Genomic DNA, 12318 nt, shown 5'->3' with positions numbered 1-12318 from the left:
ATATTTTGGGAGGAGGAAGCTTCTGGAGCCTAATGAGGCCTCCTCCGGTCTCCTCTCTCCCCCCGATCCAGCGCTGGCTGCTCCACACCAGACAAATATTTACCTTTCCCGGCTCCAGCGCAGTCACAGTAGTGGCTTTTGGCTCAGGCTCAGGCAGAAATAGCCGAGCCCAATCGTGTCCGCCTGAGCCTGTATGGAAAGCCCCTACAGCGCCTGCGCTGGATCGTGGTAGGTAAATATTTATCTCCCCACAGTTCGGAGGCTTCAAGCAACGCAACAGAGGAATGGAGGAGGATGGTGAAGCCTTATTAGGATTCAGAGGCTTCCCCCTTCTGAGGTAAGTATCCCCCAGGTGGGGGTTTTCTCATTACAGATTTTCTTTAAGTTGTGCCCAGGGCCTTTGCTTCCACATGGGAAAAATATGCAATTGCCAAAGAGCCCCCTGATGGCCCCTGCAGGTCTCTCCACAAGTTAATAGGGGTCCCCCTGCTCCCTATTTTACATCAAGGTAATTGCAGCAGAGCAAACTCACCTGTATGGCCAACACGCTCCCCCTTTCTACATTCAGCGTTCTCTCATCCCCGTGGCGTCTCTGTTCCCGTGACCCAATGTAATGTTATGTGAGTAGTACATGCTTGTAGGGGATGGAGAGGAGGCACCAGCAGGGATGGAAATGGAAGGGGACACTGGCCAGACAGGTAAGTTAGATCCAGTGCGAGTACTCTGCAGCAAAACGGGGACTGGGGGGGGGGGGTGTCTTGGACAACCTAAATAGATTTGGGGTGGTGGGTGGACAAAAACCACCTGATACTACTACCTGAGGGGGTGGCTGTATTCGGGTGGAGGTGGGTGACGTAATTTTTGCCCATGGCCTCAGCTTATGTAGAACCTTCCTGCCTGTTCCGCAAACATTTTTTAAACTTCTATCCAATTCAAGAACTGCAATCCATTTTTCTGACTGATTGACCAATATACCACACACATTAATTTTTTCCCTAATTATGACAAAAATAATGATTGAAAACTCTGAAAACATTGCTTTGGTCTATACATTGAGGGCCCGTTTCCACGCCAAATCTGCAGAGTTTCCCCGCAGGCAAATCACGCATGGAAACTCTGCCATGGGGTATAATGGCGCCGCCAGCCGAACCGCTGGCTCTAGCGATTCGGCTGACACTACCATCCAAAATGGTGCGGGAAGCTGCAAATCCCATAGCCGTGCATGGCTGATGGGATCCGTCTGTGTATCCGCACACCAGGGTGGGATCCGTCTCGCAGACGCGTGCGTTACAATTGGAAACGGGCCTTAAGAAATTGACAATATACCCCACACCATTCAATTTTTATTAAAAATGGATCAGAAAAATCCAGCACTCCCGATCGACTTATATAGAAAAAAACAGGAAACCCGATCGAATCGGATTTCCAGCACAGTGACATAGTGGATAGCACTCTTGTCTTGCAGTGCTGGGTCTCCGGATTTGAATCCCAGCCAGGGCACTATCAGCCTGGAGTTAGTATGTTGTCTGCGTGGGTTTCCACCGGGTACGCCGGTTTCCTCCCACATCCCAAAACCATACAGATAAGTCAATTGGCTTCACTCTAAATGGCCCCTAGACTACGATACACGCACTACACCAGGGGTGCCCACACTTTTTCGGCTCGCGAGCTACTTTAAACATTCGCAGAGGCCAGGAGATCTACCAACATTTCAAATACTGAACTTAGCAATAATAATGCTGGTATATTACTATACAAGTCTTGTATAGTCATATAACAACATTATAAATGCTAAGTTTAGCATGGGACGACCACAAAATGCAATCTCATTGGCAGAGGATTTCCCCACACATGCAATCTCATTGGCAGATGATTTCCACACAAATGCAATCTCATTGGCAGATTTCCCCACAAATGCAATCTCATTGGCAGAAGATTTCCCCACAAATGCAATCTCATTGGCAGATGATTTCCCCACAAATGCAATCTCATTGGCAGAAGATTTCCCCACAAATGCAATCTCATTGGCAGATGATTTCCCCACAAATGCAATCTCATTGGCAGATGATTTCCCCACACATGCAATCTCATTGGCAGAAGATTTCCCCACAAATGCAATCTCATTGGCAGAGGACTTCCCCACAAATGCAATCTCATTGGCAGATTTCCCCACAAATGCAATCTCATTGGCAGATTTCCCCACAAATGCAATCTCATTGGCAGATGATTTTCACACAAATGCAATCTCATTGGCAGATTTCCCCACACATGCAATCTCATTGGCAGATTTCCCCACAAATGCAATCTCATTGGCAGATGATTTCCACACAAATGCAATCTCATTGGCAGATTTCCCCACAAATGCAATCTCATTGGCAGAGGATTTCCCCACACATGCAATCTCATTGGCAGAGGATTTTGCCACACATGCAATCTCATTGGCAGAGGATTTCCCCACAAATGCAATCTCATTGGCAGATGATTTCCACACAAATACAATCTCATTGGCAGATTTCCCCACAAATGCAATCTCATTGGCTGATGATTTCCCCACAAATGCAATCTCATTGGCAGATTTCCCCACAAATGCAATCTCATTGGCAAAGGATTTCCCCACAAATGCAATCTCATTGGCAAAGGATTTCCCCACAAATGCAATCTCATTGGCAAAGGATTTCCCCACAAATGCAATGTCATTGGCAGAAGATTTCCCCACAAATGCAATCTCATTGGCAGATTTCCCCACAAATGCAATCTCATTGGCAGAAGATTTCCCCACAAATGCAATCTCGTCATTGGCAGAAGATTTCCCCAAAAATGCAATCTCATTGGCAGATGATTTCCCCACAAATGCAATCTCATTGGCAGAAGATTTCCCCACAAATGCAATCTCATTGGCAGATGATTTCCCCACAAATGCAATCTCATTGGCAGATGATTTCCCCACACATGCAATCTCATTGGCAGAAGATTTCCCCACAAATGCAATCTCATTGGCAGAGGACTTCCCCACAAATGCAATCTCATTGGCAGATTTCCCCACAAATGCAATCTCATTGGCAGATTTCCCCACAAATGCAATCTCATTGGCAGATGATTTTCACACAAATGCAATCTCATTGGCAGATTTCCCCACACATGCAATCTCATTGGCAGATTTCCCCACAAATGCAATCTCATTGGCAGATGATTTCCACACAAATGCAATCTCATTGGCAGATTTCCCCACAAATGCAATCTCATTGGCAGAGGATTTCCCCACACATGCAATCTCATTGGCAGAGGATTTTGCCACACATGCAATCTCATTGGCAGAGGATTTCCCCACAAATGCAATCTCATTGGCAGATGATTTCCACACAAATACAATCTCATTGGCAGATTTCCCCACAAATGCAATCTCATTGGCTGATGATTTCCCCACAAATGCAATCTCATTGGCAGATTTCCCCACAAATGCAATCTCATTGGCAAAGGATTTCCCCACAAATGCAATCTCATTGGCAAAGGATTTCCCCACAAATGCAATCTCATTGGCAAAGGATTTCCCCACAAATGCAATGTCATTGGCAGAAGATTTCCCCACAAATGCAATCTCATTGGCAGATTTCCCCACAAATGCAATCTCATTGGCAGAAGATTTCCCCACAAATGCAATCTCGTCATTGGCAGAAGATTTCCCCAAAAATGCAATCTCATTGGCAGATGATTTCCCCACAAATGCAATCTCATTGGCAGAAGATTTCCCCACAAATGCAATCTCGTCATTGGCAGAAGATTTCCCCAAAAATGCAATCTTATTGGCAGATGATTTCGCCACAAATGCAATCTCATTGGCAGAAGATTTCCCCACAAATGCAATCTCATTGGCGGATTTCCCCACAAATGCAATCTCATTGGCAGATTTCCCCACAAATGCAATCTCATTGGCAGATTTCCCCACACATGCAATCTCATTGGCAGAGGATTTCCCCACACATGCAATCTCATTGGCAGAGGATTTCCCCACAAATGCAATCTCATTGGCAGATTTCCCCACAAATGCAATCTCATTGGCAGAGGATTTCCCCACAAATGCAATCTCATTGGCAGATTTCCCCACAAATGCAATCTCATTGGCAGATTTCCCCACACATGCAATCTCATTGGCAGATGATTTCCACACAAATGCAATCTCATTGGCAGATGATTTCCCCACAAATGCAATCTCATTGGCAGAGGATTTCCCCACAAATGCAATCTCATTGGCAGAAGATTTCCCCACAAATGCAATCTCATTGGCAGATTTCCCCACAAATGCAATCTCATTGGCAGATTTCCCCACAAATGCAATCTCATTGGCAGAAGATTTCCCCACAAATGCAATCTCATTGGCAGATTTCCCCACAAATGCAATGTCATTGGCAGAGGATTTCCCCACAAATGCAATCTCATTGGCAGAAGATTTCCCCACAAATGCAATCTCATTGGCAGAAGATTTCCCCACAAATGCAATCTCATTGGCAGAAGATTTCCCCACAAATGCAATCTCATTGGCAGATTTCCCCACAAATGCAATCTCATTGGCAGAGGATTTCCCCACAAATGCAATCTCATTGGCAGAGGATTTCCCCACAAATGCAATCTCATTGGCAGATGATTTCCCCACAAATGCAATCTCATTGGCAGATGATTTACACACAAATGCAATCTCATTGGCAGAAGATTTCCCCACAAATGCAATCTCATTGGCAGAGGATTTCCCCACACATGCAATCTCATTGGCAGAGGATTTCCCCACAAATGCAATCTCATTGGCAGAAGATTTCCCCACAAATTCAATCTCATTGGCAGATGATTTCCCCACAAATGCAATCTCATTGGCAGATGATTTACACACAAATGCAATCTCATTGGCAGAAGATTTCCACACAAATGGAATCTCATTGGCAGATTTCCCCACAAATGCAATCTCATTGGCAAATTTCCCCCACAAATGCAATCTCATTGGCAGATTTCCCCACAAATGCAATCTCATTGGCAGATGATTTCCACACAAATGCAATCTCATTGGCAGATTTCCCTACACATGCAATCTCATTGGCAGATTTCCACACAAATGCAATCTCATTGGCAGATGATTTCCACACAAATGGAATCTCATTGGCAGATTTCCCCACAAATGCAATCTCATTGGCAGATTTCCCCCACAAATGCAATCTCATTGGCAGATTTCCCCACAAATGCAATCTCATTGGCAGATGATTTCCACACAAATGCAATCTCATTGGCAGATTTCCTCACACATGCAATCTCATTGGCAGAGGATTTCCCCACACATGCAATCTCATTGGCAGAGGATTTCCCCACAAATGCAATCTCATTTTCAGATGATTTCCACACAAATGCAATCTCATTGGCAGATTTCCCCACAAATGCAATCTCATTGGCAGATTTCCCCACAAATGCAATCTCATTGGCAGATTTCCCCACAAATGCAATCTCATTGGCAGATTTCCCCACACATGCAATCTCATTGGCAGATTTCCACACAAATGCAATCACATTGGCAGATGATTTCCACACAAATGCAATCTCATTGGCAGATTTCCCCACAAATGCAATCTCATTGGCAGATTTCCCCACAAATGCAATCTCATTGGCAGATGATTTCCACACAAATGCAATCTCATTGGCAGATTTCCTCACACATGCAATATCATTGGCAGAGGATTTCCCCACACATGCAATCTCATTGGCAGAGGATTTCCCCACAAATGCAATCTCATTGGCAGATGATTTCCCCACAAATGCAATCTCATTGGCAGATTTCCCCACAAATGCAATCTCATTGGCAGAAGATTTCCCCATAAATGCAATCTCATTGGCAGATTTCCCCACAAATGCAATCTCATTGGCAGATTTCCCTACACATGCAATCTCATTGGCAGATTTCCACACAAATGCAATCTCATTGGCAGATGATTTCCACACAAATGCAATCTTATTGGCAGATTTCCCCACAAATGCAATCTCATTGTCAGATTTCCCCACAAATGCAATCTCATTGGCAGATTTCCCCACAAATGCAATCTCATTGGCAGATGATTTCCACACAAATGCAATCTCATTGGCAGATTTCCTCACACATGCAATCTCATTGGCAGAGGATTTCCCCACACATGCAATCTCATTGGCAGAGGATTTCCCCACAAATGCAATCTCATTGGCAGATGATTTCCACACAAATGCAATCTCATTGGCAGATTTCCCCACAAATGCAATCTCATTGGCAGATTTCCCCACAAATGCAATCTCATTGGCAGATTTCCCCACAAATGCAATCTCATTGGCAGATTTCCCCACAAATGCAATCTCATTGGCAGATTTCCCCACACATGCAATCTCATTGGCAGATTTCCACACAAATGCAATCTCATTGGCAGATTTCCACACAAATGCAATCTCATTGGCAGATGATTTCCACACAAATGCAATCTCATTGGCAGATTTCCCCACAAATGCAATCTCATTGGCAGATTTCCCCACAAATGCAATCTCATTGGCAGATGATTTCCACACAAATGCAATCTCATTGGCAGATTTCCTCACACATGCAATCTCATTGGCAGAGGATTTCCCCACACATGCAATCTCATTGGCAGAGGATTTCCCCACAAATGCAATCTCATTGGCAGATGATTTCCACACAAATGCAATCTCATTGGCAGATTTCCTCACACATGCAATCTCATTGGCAGAGGATTTCCCCACAAATGCAATCTCATTGGCAGATTTCCTCACACATGCAATCTCATTGGCAGAGGATTTCCCCACACATGCAATCTCATTGGCAGAGGATTTCCCCACAAATGCAATCTCATTGGCAGATGATTTCCACACAAATGCAATCTCATTGGCAGATGATTTCCACACAAATGCAATCTCATTGGCAGATTTCCCCACAAATGCAATCTCATTGGCAGATGATTTCCACACAAATGCAATCTCATTGGCAGATTTCCTCACACATGCAATCTCATTGGCAGAGGATTTCCCCACACATGCAATCTCATTGGCAGAGGATTTCCCCACAAATGCAATCTCATTGGCAGATGATTTACACACAAATGCAATCTCATTGGCAGAAGATTTCCCCACAAATGCAATCTCATTGGCAGAGGATTTCCCCACACATACAATCTCATTGGCAGAGGATTTCCCCACAAATGCAATCTCATTGGCAGAGGACTTCCCCACAAATGCAATCTCATTGGCAGATGATTTCCCCACAAATGCAATCTCATTGGCAGATGATTTACACACAAATGCAATCTCATTGGCAGAAGATTTCCCCACACATGCAATCTCATTGGCAGCTTTCCCCACAAATGCAATCTCATTGGCAGATGATTTTCACACAAATGCAATCTCATTGGCAGAAGATTTCCCCACAAAAGCAATCTCATTGGCAGAAGATTTCCCCACAAATGCAATCTCATTGGCAGATGATTTCCCCACAAATGCAATCTCATTGGCAGATTTCCCCACAAATGCAATCTCATTGGCAGAAGATTTCCACATAAATGCAATCTCATTGGCAGATTTCCCCACAAATGCAATCTCATTGGCAGATTTCCCTACACATGCAATCTCATTGGCAGATTTCCACACAAATGCAATCTCATTGGCAGATGATTTCCACACAAATGCAATCTCATTGGCAGATTTCCCTACAAATGCAATCTCATTGGCAGATTTCCCCCACAAATGCAATCTCATTGGCAGATTTCCCCACAAATGCAATCTCATTGGCAGAGGATTTCCCCACAAATGCAATCTCATTGGCAGATGATTTCCACACAAATGCAATCTCATTGGCAGATTTCCTCACACATGCAATCTCATTGGCAGAGGATTTCCCCACACATGCAATCTCATTGGCAGAGGATTTCCCCACAAATGCAATCTCATTGGCAGATGATTTCCACACAAATGCAATCTCATTGGCAGATGATTTCCACACAAATGCAATCTCATTGGCAGATTTCCCCACAAATGCAATCTCATTGGCAGATGATTTCCACACAAATGCAATCTCATTGGCAGATTTCCTCACACATGCAATCTCATTGGCAGAGGATTTCCCCACACATGCAATCTCATTGGCAGAGGATTTCCCCACAAATGCAATCTCATTGGCAGATGATTTACACACAAATGCAATCTCATTGGCAGAAGATTTCCCCACAAATGCAATCTCATTGGCAGAGGATTTCCCCACACATGCAATCTCATTGGCAGAGGATTTCCCCACAAATGCAATCTCATTGGCAGAGGACTTCCCCACAAATGCAATCTCATTGGCAGATGATTTCCCCACAAATGCAATCTCATTGGCAGATGATTTACACACAAATGCAATCTCATTGGCAGAAGATTTCCCCACACATGCAATCTCATTGGCAGCTTTCCCCACAAATGCAATCTCATTGGCAGATGATTTTCACACAAATGCAATCTCATTGGCAGAAGATTTCCCCACAAAAGCAATCTCATTGGCAGAAGATTTCCCCACAAATGCAATCTCATTGGCAGATGATTTCCCCACAAATGCAATCTCATTGGCAGATTTCCCCACAAATGCAATCTCATTGGCAGAAGATTTCCACATAAATGCAATCTCATTGGCAGATTTCCCCACAAATGCAATCTCATTGGCAGATTTCCCTACACATGCAATCTCATTGGCAGATTTCCACACAAATGCAATCTCATTGGCAGATGATTTCCACACAAATGCAATCTCATTGGCAGATTTCCCCACAAATGCAATCTCATTGGCAGATTTCCCCCACAAATGCAATCTCATTGGCAGATTTCCCCACAAATGCAATCTCATTGGCAGATGATTTCCACACAAATGCAATCTCATTGGCAGATTTCCTCACACATGCAATCTCATTGGCAGAGGATTTCCCCACACATGCAATCTCATTGGCAGAGGATTTCCCCACAAATGCAATCTCATTGGCAGATGATTTCCACACAAATGCAATCTCATTGGCAGATTTCCCCACAAATGCAATCTCATTGGCAGATTTCCCCACAAATGCAATCTCATTGGCAGATTTCCCCACAAATGCAATCTCATTGGCAGATTTCCCCACACATGCAATCTCATTGGCAGATTTCCACACAAATGCAATCACATTGGCAGATGATTTCCACACAAATGCAATCTCATTGGCAGATTTCCCCACAAATGCAATCTCATTGGCAGATTTCCCCACAAATGCAATCTCATTGGCAGATGATTTCCACACAAATGCAATCTCATTGGCAGATTTCCTCACACATGCAATCTCATTGGCAGAGGATTTCCCCACACATGCAATCTCATTGGCAGAGGATTTCCCCACAAATGCAATCTCATTGGCAGATGATTTCCCCACAAATGCAATCTCATTGGCAGATTTCCCCACAAATGCAATCTCATTGGCAGATTTCCCTACACATGCAATCTCATTGGCAGATTTCCACACAAATGCAATCTCATTGGCAGATGATTTCCACACAAATGCAATCTCATTGGCAGATTTCCCCACAAATGCAATCTCATTGTCAGATTTCCCCACAAATGCAATCTCATTGGCAGATTTCCCCACAAATGCAATCTCATTGGCAGATGATTTCCACACAAATGCAATCTCATTGGCAGATTTCCTCACACATGCAATCTCATTGGCAGAGTATTTCCCCACACATGCAATCTCATTGGCAGAGGATTTCCCCACAAATGCAATCTCATTGGCAGATGATTTCCACACAAATGCAATCTCATTGGCAGATTTCCCCACAAATGCAATCTCATTGGCAGATTTCCCCACAAATGCAATCTCATTGGCAGATTTCCCCACAAATGCAATCTCATTGGCAGATTTCCCCACAAATGCAATCTCATTGGCAGATTTCCCCACACATGCAATCTCATTGGCAGATTTCCACACAAATACAATCTCATTGGCAGATTTCCACACAAATGCAATCTCATTGGCAGATGATTTCCACACAAATGCAATCTCATTGGCAGATTTCCCCACAAATGCAATCTCATTGGCAGATTTCCCCACAAATGCAATCTCATTGGCAGATGATTTCCACACAAATGCAATCTCATTGGCAGATTTCCTCACACATGCAATCTCATTGACAGAGGATTTCCCCACACATGCAATCTCATTGGCAGAGGATTTCCCCACAAATGCAATCTCATTGGCAGATGATTTCCACACAAATGCAATCTCATTGGCAGATTTCCTCACACATGCAATCTCATTGGCAGAGGATTTCCCCACACATGCAATCTCATTGGCAGAGGATTTCCCCACAAATGCAATCTCATTGGCAGATGATTTCCCCACACATGCAATCTCATTGGCAGCAGAATTCCCCACAAATGCAATCTCATTGGCAGATGATTTCCCCACAAATGCAATCTCATTGGCAGATTTCCCCACAAATGCAATCTCATTGGCAGAAGATTTCCTCACAAATGCAATCTCATTGGCAGATTTCCCCACAAATGCAATCTCATTGGCAGAGGATTTCCCCACAAATGCAATCTCATTGGCAGATGATTTCCCCACAAATGCAATCTCATTGGCAGATTTCCCCAGAAATGCAATCTCATTGGCAGATGATTTCCCCACACATGCAATCTCATTGGCAGCAGAATTCCCCACAAATGCAATCTCATTGGCAGATGATTTCCCCACAAATGCAATCTCATTGGCAGATTTCCCCACAAATGCAATCTCATTGGCAGAAGATTTCCCCACAAATGCAATCTCATTGGCAGATTTCCCCACAAATGCAATCTCATTGGCAGAGGATTTCCCCACAAATGCAATCTCATTGGCAGATTTCCCCACAAATGCAATCTCATTGGCAGAAGATTTCCCCACAAATGCAATCTCATTGGCAGATTTCCCCACAAATGCAATCTCATTGGCAGAAGATTTCCCCACACATGCAATCTCATTGGCAGAGGATTTCCCCACACATGCAATCTCATTGGCAGAGGATTTCCCCACACATGCAATCTCATTGGCAGCAGAATTCCCCACAAATGCAATCTCATTGGCAGAGGATTTCCCCACACATGCAATCTCATTGGCAGAAGATTTCCCCACAAATGCAATCTCATTGGCAGGAGATTTCCCCACAAATGCAATCTCATTGGCAGATGATTTCCACACAAATGCAATCTCATTGGCAGATTTCCCCACAAATGCAATCTCATTGGCAGAGGATTTCCCCACACATGCAATCTCATTGGCAGAGGATTTCCCCACAAATGCAATCTCATTGGCAGATGATTTCCACACAAATGCAATCTCATTGGCAGATTTCCCCACAAATGCAATCTCATTGGCAGATTTCCCCACAAATGCAATCTCATTGGCAGATTTCCCAAATATGCAATCTCATTGGCAGATTTCCCCACAAATGCACCCCCACACAGTGACTTTATCCCCCCTCCCCACCCCAGCATATTTGGCAGCAATCCTTCCCTCAACTAGGGGTGCCCACATTAAGCTCAGTTAAACCCCCTGCCACCCCCCAATGCATCCCCAGCCCTCTCCCCCGCATGGCTTCTATGGATAATAACTAAATCCCCTTCCCTCTGCAGCCCCACAGTAAACTAATTGGCCCCGACCTGCAGCGCGACCCGACCCACCAGCACCATAATCCTATTCCCCACCTTGGCAGCAATGCAATTCCTCCGCTCTCCAGTCTCCAGTCCAGTCCTTCCAAAGATGGATGCGGTGGTTGATAGAAGCCCGCGGGACCTGGGGGAGGCGTGGCCACAACGCTTGACCATCACAGAGGAGGGAGAGAAGACGCTCACAATTGGCTCCTCTCCCCCTCCAGCCACGCCTCTCCTATCAGCGCTGCTCAATTGGCTCCTCTCCCCCTCCAGCCATGCCTCTCCCATCAGCGCTGCTCAATTGGCTCCTCTCCCCCTCCAGCCACACCTCTCTTTTTAGCCACGCCTCTCCCATCAGCGCTGCTTCGCTCGGAAGCAGATTCTGACAGCCGCAGCACGACACAGAGAACACGCGCGGCTATATTTAACAAGAGGCCGCGATCTACCAAATAGGCGGTCGCGATCTACCGGTAGATCGCGATCGACCTATTGAGCACCCCTGCACTACACAATACATGCACAGACATAAGACTATGGTAGGGATTAGATTGTGAGTCCCTCTGGGGGACAGTTAGTGACAAGACAATATACTCTGTACAGCGCAGCAGAAGATGTCGGCGCTATAT

General features: G+C 44.7%; 1 protein-coding gene across 3 annotated transcripts in view; it reads right to left on the bottom strand.

Annotated features, from left to right (window-relative positions):
- Window positions 1-12318, bottom strand: part of CCDC152 (coiled-coil domain containing 152) — a 95442-nt gene that overhangs the window by 76350 nt on the left and 6774 nt on the right. The gene's annotated exons all lie outside the window — the stretch shown is intronic.

The sequence above is a fragment of the Hyperolius riggenbachi genome, chromosome 1 (assembly GCF_040937935.1).
Source record: "Hyperolius riggenbachi isolate aHypRig1 chromosome 1, aHypRig1.pri, whole genome shotgun sequence".
NCBI lineage: Eukaryota > Metazoa > Chordata > Amphibia > Anura > Hyperoliidae > Hyperolius > Hyperolius riggenbachi.
This window is presented reverse-complemented; position numbering and strand designations above follow the sequence as displayed.